Below are 14,218 nucleotides of genomic sequence, written 5' to 3' on the forward strand. Positions count from 1 at the left end.
CTCCACTGGCTTCACGTCTGGTGCACACAGTACTCAGATCTCCTGTATCCTTAAGTAGAACAAACCACAACAAAGCCGCTCTCCCTGGACCCACTCAAGTCTCCTACTTCTCTCTTTTTCCCTGCCTCACTGCCATAGTTTCAAAGGCAGACTAGAATTCTGCTCCCTCACCAGTCAGCCCATACTTGAAGCTTCTCCTCATACCGCCTAGACTTTCTAAGGTTTCCAGTGGTTTCCTTGTCACCATATGGAATCCTCTTCCTTTGGCCTCATTTCCTTAAACTCCCTGCAGGATTTGAATCTGCTGACTTACATGGGTTCCTTGAAGCTGCTCTCCTAGGACACTGACTACACGGGTTCTTCTTCTCTACTTGCTCCTAGGCAGGCTCCTCTTCTTCCTCCAGACTCCCCCAAAACATTCCCCAAATTGGTCTTCTCTTTTTTAATCCACTCCTAATGGATTACTACTGGGGAATCCATTTCTGTCCCTTTTGGGGATTCAGCTCTCACTGCCATATAGATAAGCTATAAATCTCTATCTGTAGTCATGACGAGTCCTGCTATCTCCAACTTTCTGCTGTTGGATGACTTCAGTTGACTTATCCCATAACACATCAAATCTGTACTTCTCACACAAATCTATTTTTATTCCATCCCAGATGATTCTTTCGATTTTCTCTATTTCTTCTTCAGGACACTCATATTCTAACTTTAGGGTAATTTCTGGCTCCTATGTTTCTTTTGTTCCCAACACTGACTGAGTTGCAAAGTCTATTGATTTTATCTTTAAAATATTTCTAGGCATCTCTTTCCACTGCCATGACCAAGACCTGGCCACTTTTCAGAGCCACTGTAAAAGTCTCCTAACAGGTTTCTGCGCCTCCAGACTCTCTCTCCATCCATTCATGTTAAACAAACACTAGACTAATATTTCCTGAAGCACAGCCCCAATTATCTGGTTCTCTCCTCATATTCTTCAGTGCTCCCCAATCCACCTGTTGGCTCGGCTCTTGTTTTCCCTTCACATACCCTCCCTGCTGGTATCCATAGTGCTTCCTCTGCTTAGAAAGCCACCTCCCATTTCCAAATGTCCACAGTCTACCAGTCTTACAGTGCTCAGCTTAAATGACACTCCTGTGAAACTTTCCCTAGTCCTTTCTCTCAACATTTATGTTTTGTGTTGAGGAACTATTCATTCATTCAACATACATTTACTGAGTGCCGACTATGTGCCAGGCAGTGTTCTAAGTGATGAGCAATGATCAAAACCAATGAAAGTCTCTTTTTTTCAGGGTCTGGCATTCTAGAGGGGAAACAGGTGATTAAAAAAATAAGAAACCACTGGACTTCCCTGGTGGTACAGTGGTTGAGAATTCGCCTGCCAATGCAAGGCACATGGGTTCAATCCCTGGCCCGAGAAGATTCTACAAGCCTCAGAGCAACTAAGCCCATGCGGCACATCTATTGAAGCCCCCGCACCTTAGAGCCTGTGTTCCCCAAAAGAGAAGCCACAGCCATGAGAAGCCTGCATACCACTACGAAGACAGCTCCCACTCGCTTTAACTAGAGAAAGCCTGCACAGCAAACAAGAGCCAGTGAAACCAAAAATAAATAATTAAAAAAAAAAAGAAACCACACTGAATGCCAGGTGATGAGCATCACTACAGAGGAAAATGAATCAGGAAAGGGACCAGGCAATTTCAAGAAGTTGCTACTTTGAAGCAGGTGTTCAGGGAAGGCTCAATGAGAAGGTGACGTGAAGAACGGAAGGCGCTGGGTGAAGCAGGGGTGTGGGGCGGAGACAATAGGAAACCAGGCTGGCACTGTGGGGAAAGGCAAGACGAGTCTGTTCTAGAGCAATCTCTAGGGCCCAGAGTCTGGAGACTTAGATTTCAATCACAGAATCATTATCTCAGAGTTGAGGAGAACTTTACAGATCATTTAGTACAACTACCCATTAGATTATTAAACACCTTTATTACATCTCTCAGGTATCCATCTTGTCACAGCTTCCTCACCTTAAGTGGGCATAATACTAATATACAGGATGGTTGTGAAGACTGAGTTAATATATATAAAATTCTTAGAACTATGCCAAGTCTATGGTAAACAGCCAATAAACACTAGCTATTATTGAGTGGTGACAGTAGGAGTAACCACCCTAATTTTAGAGATGAGCAAAATGAGGCATTGGGAAGTTATATTACTTGTGTTAAGTTTTCAAAGTTTAAAGTGGTAGAGCCAGAATTTGAACTTTATTGTAGGTGCTAATTAATTACTACATCCTACTAACTTCAAAAGTGGAACAAAAGGTGGTATTTGGACTTTAACCCTATAACCTCAAGTCACACAAATTAAGGATATTTACAAATGAAACTCAAACACAAGAAGAGGGAAATCATCTGTTGCTGCATGTCTTTAGAATATTAGCTGGGAGGCTAACTAGATATCGAGAAGGCCAGAAGAGTTGTATGATTTTGTTAAGGAAAAAAAAAATCTATTAAGAATAAGCCTGCTGATAACTGGGTTGGTGCTTTCAATCTCATTTTTCATGTTACTCTTACTGGTAAATGTACGTAATGATTCCAAAGACATTAACTTCCAAAACCAATTTACAACATTAGCATAAAAAAAAAACACATTACAATTAGAAAAAGCAGAGATGTGTTTATAACTGGAAAAGAAGCATAATATTAGAAGTGAAAACACAGTTATCACCTAACTGTACCTACGGAAAAGAGGTGAATGTCTCTCTTCTAAACTGTGAGCATAAATTACAAGCCTAAATGTTCAAAAAGGGGAGGTGATTATGCGTGTACTATTTCAAACAATGGTGTCTTCAAAAATCAGTTCTTAAACCACACTGATGGCCACTCACTACTTCAGTCTCACTGTGCTGCTGGGAGTATGAACAACTCCCACGTGCTGAACAACATCCTATGAGGTAGTCACACCACAAACATTTAATGACCACTGTTCCAGAAGAGAGGAGGTGGTGAAAAACACAAAGCCCTGCTTTCACAGCGCTGACACTGTACGCAGGTATAAGGAAGAAATTAAGGCTCAGTTGCCAGACCTGTCAGACTCTAAAGCCTACACCGCATGTTTCAACTGTATCATCTCACACTGGCGAGATGCACCTTCTCCTAAAAATCCACACCTGACCATGCAGTCCTGACACCACTGTCTGCAGCTTAGGCTTCCTCTCTGTTGGCAGTCCGGTGTCACCTTCTCAGTGAGCTGTTCCTCCCCCACTCCCAAAAGCAAAGACTGCTTGGTCAAGGGTTAACATATATTGACATGTATGAAATTCTTTTTCTCCCTCATTAACTCCTAAACTCTCTCAGGACAAGAACTATATCTCAGCCTCTTTTTAAGTCTAGAAGATGGTCCATACAATAGGCATTCAATCAAGGGCAGAGTGGAGTTCATGAGAACAATTTCAATAGAGTCAACAGTGGAGGCCAGCCTGCAAGGAACTAAGGACTAAAGGGAAGAGAAGGACATAGAGTTTGTTTGTTTGTTTGTTTTTAAGAACAAATGTAGAAAGGAAACAGATGGAGAAAGACAGCACTGTGAAGAAGTAACGTGGCCCAGTTAAGGTGGCTTTTTTTGTTTTTTAAGAATGAGAAAGATTTGAATGAATGTGTTGGTAGGGTAGTACAACGCAGTACAAAGAGCAAGGTGTCAGCATTAGAGACCTGAATTTGCATCTGGCCCTGTCACTACATCTGTAGACTACTTAAGCTCTGTATTTACACACATACAAAATGACAGTGGTAACACCCGCACCTCACTGTGACGGTCACAGCACTAAGCAAACAGGAGACATTCAATAAGTGGTGCTAATCACTATGACCCTATGTGGAAGCCTGGACTCTGGTGTTCTAAACCTCCCACGTAGTCTGTGCTTTCGCCCAGATTTCCTGTCTCACTCTACGTGTAATATGCGAAGGCAAAGAAACAGGGTCCTTATTTCTCCTGTGAGCCACCCTCCATGCTATTCCACTTCCTCGTGACAGACTGCATGAGCTCCTGAATGGCTGCTGGGGGAAATTAGTGATGTCACCAGCTAAGGAAGAGAGACAAATTGCAGAATAAGCAGATGACACTGGCTTTAAATTATCAAATGTACCAGATTTTGAGCTCCTGCCAAAACATTCATTGAGAACTGGGAAAAGAGAAACCAAAAACACAAGCACACAGAACATTGTTTAAGTTTCAAAGCCATCAAGGTGTCCCCAGCATCCACTCTGGGCACAGAGAGAAGGCAGTATGATAAAACATCATCCCTGAGGTCCTTTCTCAGCATTTTACTCTGATGTCAGATTCATTATAAGTTCCCCAAATCACAAGATTAGTATTTAAACAATTTTTGTTCACAGTCATTTATTTATTTTGTCATGCCACGCAGTTTGGGGGATTTTAGTTCCTTCACCAGGGACTGAACTCCAGCCCTCAGCAACGAGAGAGTGGAGTCCTAACCACTGGATGGCCAGAGAAGTCCCTACAGCCATTTAAAGTTAATGCTCATGGATTGTGTTCACCTGTTACCTATATCTGGCCAAGAGCAGCACCCTACCTCAGCCCTCTCTCCCAGATCCCACATCCCCCTGCTTAACAAGGTATATGGAAGTGGGCCAAAGCCCAGGTTAATGTAATAAGTAATGAGGAAAAGGCTACAGGCACCCGGGATTATCAAAATACAGGAAAGATGTCTTTTATTACAATCAATTACCAGCTAATCAAGGACTACAGAAATAAACATGTAAAACAAGAAAATACAACTATCATTTAGAGTTCCAAGACAACTGAAAGATGGAAAAGAGATGAGGAGGAAAAACAGCAGGAAATACATGTGTTATCTACAAACTTAATCACAAACACTCACAAAAGCTTCAAGTAACCAAGCGGAGGCTGAAAATTCAGTTTTTGTGAAACAGGGTCTGATTAGGAACTTGAATTTACCACGGATGAATAAGAAAGAAGGGTAAAGAATATTCCAGACAGCTCTAAACATCTCACCAGAAAGCAAAAAAAAAAAAAAAAAAAAAAGGCCAGAAACCCACCACAAATCACATAGGCAGCACAAGACTGGAAAACAAGGTAACAGTCATTCGTCACGGAAAAGAAACTTCAAATCATCCTTCCCCCCATATAAAAAGCATCTTGAATCATTATTCCATGAGAATAATTTTCAGAACTCCAATCCTAACCACACAGGCTGATCCTGGATAATACGCGCCTCAGTTTCTCCAGAGTTCAGATCAGATCAGATCAGTTGCTCAGTCGTGTCCGACTCTTTGCGACCCCATGAATCGCAGCACGCCAGGCCTCCCTGTCCATCACCAACTCCCAACACATAATAAATACAGTGAGTTCTGAGTCTGACCAGAATCTAAGCCTGTGTTCTGACCCCAGACCTGAATCGTCAAGTTCCAAGTCACACCTGAGGAAGACTTTGCTGCGGTAAATGTATCCGAGGCTGCCGTTCCTTCAAAGAAAAGGGCCCCGGCGTGAGGTGCGGTTTCTGTAAACTGCTCCCAGCGGCGGGAGGGGATGTATTCGGCCTCGAGCCCCCAGGGCGCTTCAGCTCGGACGCCGGGGACCCCCACCTCTCGCTGAGCCGGCTGAGGTCGGGGGTTCCCGACCCTGGGAGGCCACCCCCGCCCCGAGCACCGCCCTCGCCTCGCAGGCCCCGCACCCGACCTCACCAAGCCCGCGACTGGAGACCGCCGGCCTAGACCCCCACCCCGTGCGCCTGACGAGCGAGGGCCCGGCCGGCCCGCGGCAGCGCCTCCCGGCTTCTCTGCCCGTCAGTCTGCCAGTCCGTGCGTCAGTCGGTCTCTCCATATTCCCCGCGTCTCCACCGGGGGTGCATGTGTGGGCTCCGGGCCTCGCAGACCCAGAGGGTCGCCACCAGCCTCTCGCTCGGCACTCACCTGCCCGGCGGGGGTTGTCCAGCTGCCTCACCGCCGCGCGCCGTCGCCTCCAAGGTGCCAACCCTGCACTGGCTAGCGCGGCTCGACCCCTGTCAGCGCTTGGCTGCGCCACCACGCACGCGCGCGGGGCCGAGCGGACGGTCGCGGGGCATTCTGGGGGCTGTAGTCTTTTGGGTCCGCCGGCGGGAGCGGCGGCGGGGTCTGCGAGCCTCTGGACCCGGCACACCAAGCTCTTTTCGAAGCCGACCCTGCGTCTTCCAGCGGGCGGCAGGGGTGGGAGGTGTGACCTTCAAAGCCCAGTTTTGGCTTGGCGAGGCCCACTTGGCCTCCCGTCTGCACTGCAGCCCGAGGATTTAGGGGAATATTGGGGTGGGTCTGTGGTCAGGCTGTGGGACAGACGCTCCAGGGCTGTGGGAAGGAGCGGCTTACTTGATATTCATTTTCTAAATATTTAAGCGCCTTCTTTATGGGTGTACAAACACCCTGCTTATTTAACTTATATGCAGAGTAGTACATCATGATAAATGCTAGGCTGGAGGAAGCACAAGCTGAAATCAAGATTGCTGGGAGAAATATCAATAACCTCAGATATGCAGATGACACCACCCTTATGGCAGAAAGTGAAGAAGAACTTAAGAGCCTCTTGAGGAAAGTGAAAGAGGAGAGTGAAAAAGTTGGCTTAAAGCTCAACATTCAGAAAACTAAGATCATGGGATCTGGTCCCATCAGATCAGATCAGATCAGATCAGTAGCTCAGTCATGCCCAACTCTTTGCGACCCCATGAATCGCAGCACGCCAGGCCTCCCTGTCCATCACCAACTCCCGGAGTTCACTCCGACTCACGTCCATCGAATCAGTGATGCCATCCAGCCATCTCATCGTCTGTCGTCCCCTTCTCCTCCTGACCCCAATCCCTCCCAGCATCAGTCTTTTCCAATGAGTCAACTCTTCGCATCAGGTGGCCAAAGTACTGGAGTTTCAGCTTTAGCATCATTCCCTCCAAAGAAATCCCAGGGCTGATCTCCTTCAGAATGGACTGGTTGGATCTCCTTGCAGTCCAAGGGACTCTCAAGAGTCTTCTCCAACACCACAGTTCAAAAGCATCCAGTCTTCAGCGCTCAGCCTTCTTCACAGTCCAACTCTCACATCCATACATGACCACAGGAAAAACCATAGCCTTGACTAGACAAACCTTTGTTGGCAAAGTAATGTCTCTGCTTTTGAATATGCTATCTAGGTCGGTCATAACTTTCCTTCCAAGGAGTAAGCGTCTTTTAATTTCATGGCTGCAGTCACCATCTGCAGTGATTTTGGAGCCCAGAAAAATAGTCTGACACTGTTTCCACTCTTTCCCCATCTATTTCCCATGAAGTGGTGGGACTGGATGCCATGATCTTCGTTTTCTGAATGTTGAGCTTTAAGCCAACTTTTTCACTCTCCTCTTTCACTTTCATCAAGAGGCTTTTTAGTTCCTCTTCACTTTCTGCCATAAGGGTGGTGTCATCTGCATATCTGAGGTTATTGATATTTCTCCCGGCAATCTTGATTCCAGCTTTTGTTTCTTCCAGTCCAGCATTTCTCATGATGTACTCTGCATATAAGTTAAATAAACAGGGTGACAATATACAGCCTTGACGAACTCCTTTTCCTATTTGGAACCAGTCTGTTGTTCCATGTCCAGTTCTAACTGTTGCTTCCTGACTTGCATACAAATTTCTCAAGAGGCAGGTCAGGTGGTCTGGTATTCCCATCTCTTTCAGAATTTTCCACAGTTTCTTGTGATCCACATAGTCAAAGGCTTTGGCATAGTCAATAAAGCAGAAATAGATGTTTTTCTGGAACTCTCTTGCTTTTTCGATGATCCAGCGGATGTTGGCAATTTGATCTCTGGTTCCTCTGCCTTTTCTAAAACCAGCTTGAACATCAGGAAGTTCACGGTTCACATATTGCTGAAGCCTGGCTTGGAGAATTTTGAGCATTACTTTACTAGTGTGTGAGAGGAGTGCAATTGTGCGGTAGTTTGAGCATTCTTTGGCATTGCCTTTCTTTGGGATTGGAATGAACACTGACCTCTTCCAGTCCTGTGGCCACTGCTGAGTTTTCCAAATTTGCTGGCATATTGAGTGCAGCACTTTCACAGCATCATCTTTCAGGATTTGAAATAGCTCAACTGGAATTCCATCACCTCCACTAGCTTTATTCGTAGTGATGCTTTCTAAGGCCCATTTGACTTCACATTCCAGGATGTCTGGCTCTAGGTCAGTGATCACACCATCGTGATTATCTGGGTTGTGAAGATCTTTTTTGTACAGTTCTTCTGGGTATTCTTGCCATCTCTTCTTAATATCTTCTGCTTCTGTTAGGTCCATACCATTTCTGTCCTTTATCGAGCCCATCTCTGCATGAAATGTTCCTTTGGTATCTCTGATTTTCTTGAAGAGATCTCTAGTCTTTCCCATTCTGTTGTTTTCCTCTATTTCTTTGCATTGATCGCTGAAGAAGGCTTTCTTATCTCTTCTTGCTATTCTTCGGAACTTGCCGAAGTCTAGCCCCGGCTGATCCAGGGTATTCGAAGGAGAGACGGCGTAGGCGAAGATCAGGAAACAATTGCTTAATTAAACGTTAATTAAGGATATAAAGAGTAATAGAATAAGGATAGCTCAGTGAGGAAATTCAGTGGAGAAAAGAGGCTGAATAATTCAGCCAGAAGGTAAGAGAAAGAACGACATGGTGAGACCAAGTTTCGGTGAACAAGGCCCACACTTTATTTTCCAAAGTAGTTTTTATACCTTAAGTTATGCATAGAGGATAATGGGGGAAGGGGTAGAGTCATGCAGCAAGCCAGGCTTTCTTCCTGCAAACTTATCATATGCAAAAGCTTAGGTGATTTGCATCATCTTCTGGCTCGGAGGCCTGTTAACATTTTAAGACCTTTTCTTCAGAAAACTTATTTTCCTCTAAAGGTGATTGGTCAGGAGCCACCCTCCAAAAGCATTAGATAAAGTTGCATTCCTACAGAGCAAAGGTGTGGTGGGCTATAACAAGAAAAAGAATTAACTCAAGGGTCCCAGGTTACAAACATTAAAGCTACTACTTACACCAATTCTATTAATCAATACACTGCCAGGGACACAGCAGGTAAGGGATATGGAAACTTAGCAGCAAACATTGGCCCAACAAGTGAAAATCCCTTCACCAATACAATTTCTAATCAATCTTCTAACTACTCAAAGGAATCTGTGTTTAGACAGTTTAGAACATCTCCTGCCTCTCACAGTTGGGAGGCTCTGAACAATCACATGTGGCTGGAAAAACCTATTCAGGCAGGCTAGAGGATTTCCAAAGGAGTTTGTAGGTTAAACACTGTCACACCCAGGAATTATTAACTGGAGCTGTAAGCTAACTCTTTTTTCAGAGAGGTAGTGGGGGACAGCCCCCCGTAAAGTCAGAGGTGTAGGTGAAGGCACAAGGCAGAAAGTAGGCAGACTCTGGTTTTGGGTGTAAATGCTCGAGAATTTCCAGGGGGACTCCTGAAGCTCGATCCTGCCTTTGCGTATGTCGAGCCTCCTTCCTCATGACCTTTGTCATGGGCGGAGTTCCTCACGCTGGCTCCCAGCAGTGATAGAATTCCAGTTGAGCTATTCCAGATCCTGAAAGATGATGCTGTGGAAAGTGCTGCACTCAATATGCAATATGCACTCAATATGCAATATGCCGGCTCCCGGCAGGAACTCTGCATTCAGATGTTTATATCTTTCCTTTTCTCCTTTGCTTTTCGCTTCTCTTCTTTTCACAGCTATTTGTAAGGCCTCCCCAGACAGCCATTTTGCTTTTTTGCATTTCTTTTCTATGGGGATGGTCTTGATCCCTGTCTCCTGTACAATGTCAGGAACCTCATTTCATAGCTCATCAGGCACTCTATCTATCAGATCTAGGCCCTTAAAACTATTTCTCACTTCCACTGTATAATCATAAGGGATTTGATTTAGGTCATACCTGAATGGTCTAGTGGTTTTCCCCACTTTCTTCAATTTAAGTCTGAATTTGGCAATAAGGAGTTCATGGTCTGAGCCACAGTCAGCTCCTGGTCTTGTTTTTGTTGACTGTATAGAGCTTCTCCATCTTTGGCTGCAATGAATATAATCAATCTGATTTTGGTGTTGACCATCTGGTGATGTCCATGTATAGAGTCTTCTCTTGTGTTGTTGGAAGAGGGTGTTTCTTATGACCAGTGCATTTTCTTGGCAAAACTCTATTAGTCTTTGCCCTGCCGAAGGGCGCGCCAAAGCGCAGGCGGCTGTGACAGCCAGGCGCGCCAAGCACGGCCGAGAGGAGCCACCCCACATCCGAGGTCAGAGGCAGAAGCCGGGAGGACCCCATGCCCGAAGGGCAGCGGCCAAGAGGAGTTACCCCACGTCCGAGGTCAGGGGCAGTGGCCCAGAGTACCAGACTGCGATGGCGCAGGAATGACCGAGAGGAGCTACCCCACGTCCGAGGTCAGGGGGGGCGGCCGAGAGGAGATACCCAGCGTTCGAGGTCACTGGCGGCAACGAGAGGAGTTACCCCGCCTCCGAGGTCAGGGGCGATGGCTGGGAGGAGCTACCCCACGCCCCAAGCCCGAGGCCAGGGGCGGCGGGCGGGAGGAGCTACCCCACAACCGAGGCCAGGGGCGGTGGCCCGGAGGACCAACCCCACGTCCAAGGAGCTGTGGTTGCGCGGGCACAGGAGGGCCTAGAGGAGCTATCCCACGTTGAAGGTCAGGAAGGGTGGCGGTGAGGAGATACCCCTCGTCCAAGGTAAGGAGCAATGGCTGTGCTTTGCTGGAGCAGCCGTGAAGAGATACCCCACGCCCAAGGTAAGAGAAACCCAAATAAGACGGTAGGTGTTGCAAGAGGGCATCAGAGGGCAAACACACTGAAACCATACTCGCAGAAAACTAGTCAATCTAATCACACTAGGACCACAGCCTTGTCTAACTCAATGAAACTAAGCCATGCCCGTGGGGCAACTCAAGACGGGCGGGTCATGGTGGAGAGATTTGACAGAATATGGTCCACTGGAGAAGGGAATGGCAAACCACTTCAGTATTCTTGCCTTGAGAACCCCATGAACAGTATGAAAAGGCAAAATGAAAGGATACTGAAAGAGAAATTCCCCAGGTCAGTAGGTGCCCAATATGCTACTGGAGATCAGGGGAGAAATAACCCCAGAAAGAATGAAGGGATGGAGCCAAAGCAAAAATACCCAGCTGTGGATGTGACTGGTGATAGAAGCAAGGTCCGATGCTGTAAAGAGCAATATTGCATAGGAACCTGGAATATCAGGTCCATGAATCAAGGCAAATTGGAAGTGGTCAAACAAGAGATGGCAAGAGTGAATGTCGACATTCTAGGAATCAGCGAACTGAAATGGACTGGAATGGGTGAATTTAACTCAGATGACCATTATATCTACTACTGCAGGCAGGAATCCCTCAGAAGAAATGGAGTGGCCATCATGGTCAACAAAAGAGTCCGAAATGCAGTACTTGGATGCAATCTCAAAAACGACAGAATGATCTCTGTTCATTTCCAAGGCAAACCATTCAATATCACAGTAATCCAAGTCTATGCCCCAACCAGTAACGCTGAAGAAGCTGAAGTTGAACGGTTCTATGAAGACCTACAAGACCTTTTAGAACTAACACCCCCAAAAGATGTCCTTTTCATTATAGGGGACTGGAATGCAAAAGTAGGAAGTCAAGAAACACCTGGAGTAACAGGCAAATTTGGTCTTGGAATACGGAATGAAGCAGGGCAAAAGCTAACAGTTTTGCCAAGAAAATGCACTGGTCCCATCACTTCATGGCAAATAGATGGGGAAACAGTGGAAACCGTGGCTGACTTAATTTTTCTGGGCTCCAAAATTACTGCAGATGGTGATTGCAGCCATGAAATTAAAAGACACTTACTCCTTGGAAGGAAAGTTATGACCAACCTAGATTGCATATTAAAAAGCAGAGACATTACTTTGTCAACAAAGGTCCGTCTAGTCAAGGCTATGGTTTTTCCAGTAGTCATGTATGGATGTGAGTTGGACTATAAAGAAAGCTGAGCACCGAAGAATTGATGCTTTTGAACTGTGGTGTTGGAGAAGACTCTTGAGAGTCCCTTGAACTGCAAGGAGATCCAACCAGTCCATCCTAAAGGAGATCAGTCCTGGGTGTACATTGGAGGGACTGATGTTGAAGCTGAAACTCCAATACTTTGGCCACCTGATACAAAGAGCTGACTCCTTTGAAAAGACCCTGATGCTGGGAAAGAGTGAGGGCAGGAGGAGAAGGGGACGACAGAGGAAGAGATGGCTAGATGGCATCACCAACTCAATGGACATGGGTTTGGGTGGACTCTGGGAGTTGGCGATGGACAGGGAGGTCTGGCATGCTGCAGTTCATGGGGTCACAGAGCTGGACACAACTGAGCAACTGAACTGAAACCAGTCCTAGACCAGTCTGACCCACTCTTACATAATTCACAAGTTGGTTGAGGTCTTTTGGGCAAATACAGTGAGGGTGTAGTCAGAGGTCTGCATTTCAGTCTATCAACCACGGTAACTTTTGGCTCAGCCATAAAATGAGAACATGAACCTATGGTTGTTGTGAGAACTACTTGCTATTTGAGAAAATGTTAAAGTACAGTATGACTGAACAGTCCATGAAGTTAGCCGGGCCCATCTCCATCTGATATCTAGGTCCCAGTTGACATCAGGCTGTAGTTTAAAAAAAAATAAAACACTTCCCATGTTTTAGAAAGGTCACCAAAAGCTACAACAGAATTACAGGAATATTTTTCTAGAAATTTCACCCTTATTTGGAAAAGAAAGACTACAATTTAGCTTGAGAGCTGCTTATTAACCTAAGCTCAAATTCCTAAGGGTATTCCAAGGTGGGAATGATGCAGTGAATTAATGGGAACCACAGATGAAATCTACAAAACACAAGGCATTCTCAGTCATGACCTCATCGAATTATGCTCACTTTACAAAGCACTTTCATGCTATTCACAACACTCCTGTGGTAAAAGCGGGGCAAATTTTATGCTTACAGTTTTACAGAGAACTTGGCCAAAATCATGAGAACTGATAAGTGGCTGAAGAACTGCAGAAACAGAGGGTCAACTTTCAAGTTACGTGTGGATTTTCAACCACACAGAGGTCAGTGCCCCATGTGGTTCAAGGGTCAACTGGCCTTGGCCCTGGCACTATCCTCGTTACAGCTTTATGAAGCCCTGTCTGAGGTGTAACACTTTCCTGTAGTTTTAAACCTCTCAGTGCCCTAGAGCCATATCAATGAAAGGCTACATCATGTGTGGATGGGAACTTTACTTTTGAAGCCTTCTTGGCTCCAGGCTCCCTCTCAACCTCATCTGGGTCTCCTTTGATAGGAACTTATTATTTCCTAGGAAACTCCCATGGGGAAAGTCCTGTCCTTACAAGAGGGGTCTGCAGTAGCTTCCAAGTACTCCTTTGAGCCCCTCCTGCCACACCAGCTTGCTCTGGGAGTCATTCGCCTGGCCACAACTTCTGGCCCACTATGGAGGAGGAAGGCCGACTACCACCATGATATAAGAGAACTTTCAGTACAAAATAGGGCATTAGAATCTGAAAGGGCAGCTCTGACTGACTTTTCTAAGGCCAGAGGATCTTGTTACACAAGAAGATATAGAGGGCCTCCTGTTTCGTGCCACCCAAAGGTCTCATTTGACCTTTTGTCCAATAGTCACCAACACATCATCTCATCCTCTGAAGTGCTCACGTTGAAATTGGGGCCAGAAATCCAACTCAATTCCTTCTTGAGTTTGTACATTTCATGATTGTACTTTTCACCAGGGCAAATCACCACCCATACTTACCACTTAAACCATCCCCCCTGCAACCCTCTCCAAAAATTTGGCCTCTAAGAATCTTTCTGTACAGTACACAGCACTTAATGAGGTAAGCATAGGGTCACACCAGATCCAGAAGTGAAAATCCAAATTTTGCTTTTACTTCTAGTTATGGTGGTGCTAGTGGTTAAGAACCCACCTGCCAATGCAGGAGACGTAAGAGATTAGGGTTCGATCCCTGGGTTGGGAAGATCCCCTGGAGGAGGAAATGGCAACCCACTCCAGTATTCATGCCTGAAGAATTTTATGGACAGAGGAGCCTGGTGGGCTATAGTCCATGGTGTCACCAAGAGTTGGACACAACTGAAGTGACTTAGCACATACACACATTCAGAAATAGCTAAATTTTGTGT

At 45.8% G+C, this 14,218-nt stretch overlaps 1 protein-coding gene across 3 annotated transcripts in view; it reads right to left on the minus strand.

The window, feature by feature from the left end:
• Window positions 1-6,052, minus strand: part of SGSM3 (small G protein signaling modulator 3) — a 34,102-nt gene extending 28,050 nt beyond the window's left edge. For 2 of the 3 annotated variants that reach the window (XM_027540714.1, XM_027540712.1), the window contains exon 1: window positions 5,943-6,048. The gene's annotated coding sequence lies outside the window, so the exon portion shown is untranslated. Of the gene's footprint in view, window positions 1-5,942 lie in introns of all 3 variants that reach the window. The other variant, XM_027540711.1, reaches the window with a different exon arrangement.
• Between the last annotated feature and the right edge of the window lie 8,166 nt (window positions 6,053-14,218).

Source organism: Bos indicus x Bos taurus, chromosome 5 (assembly GCF_003369695.1).
Source record: "Bos indicus x Bos taurus breed Angus x Brahman F1 hybrid chromosome 5, Bos_hybrid_MaternalHap_v2.0, whole genome shotgun sequence".
NCBI classification, from domain to species: Eukaryota; Metazoa; Chordata; class Mammalia; order Artiodactyla; family Bovidae; genus Bos; species Bos indicus x Bos taurus.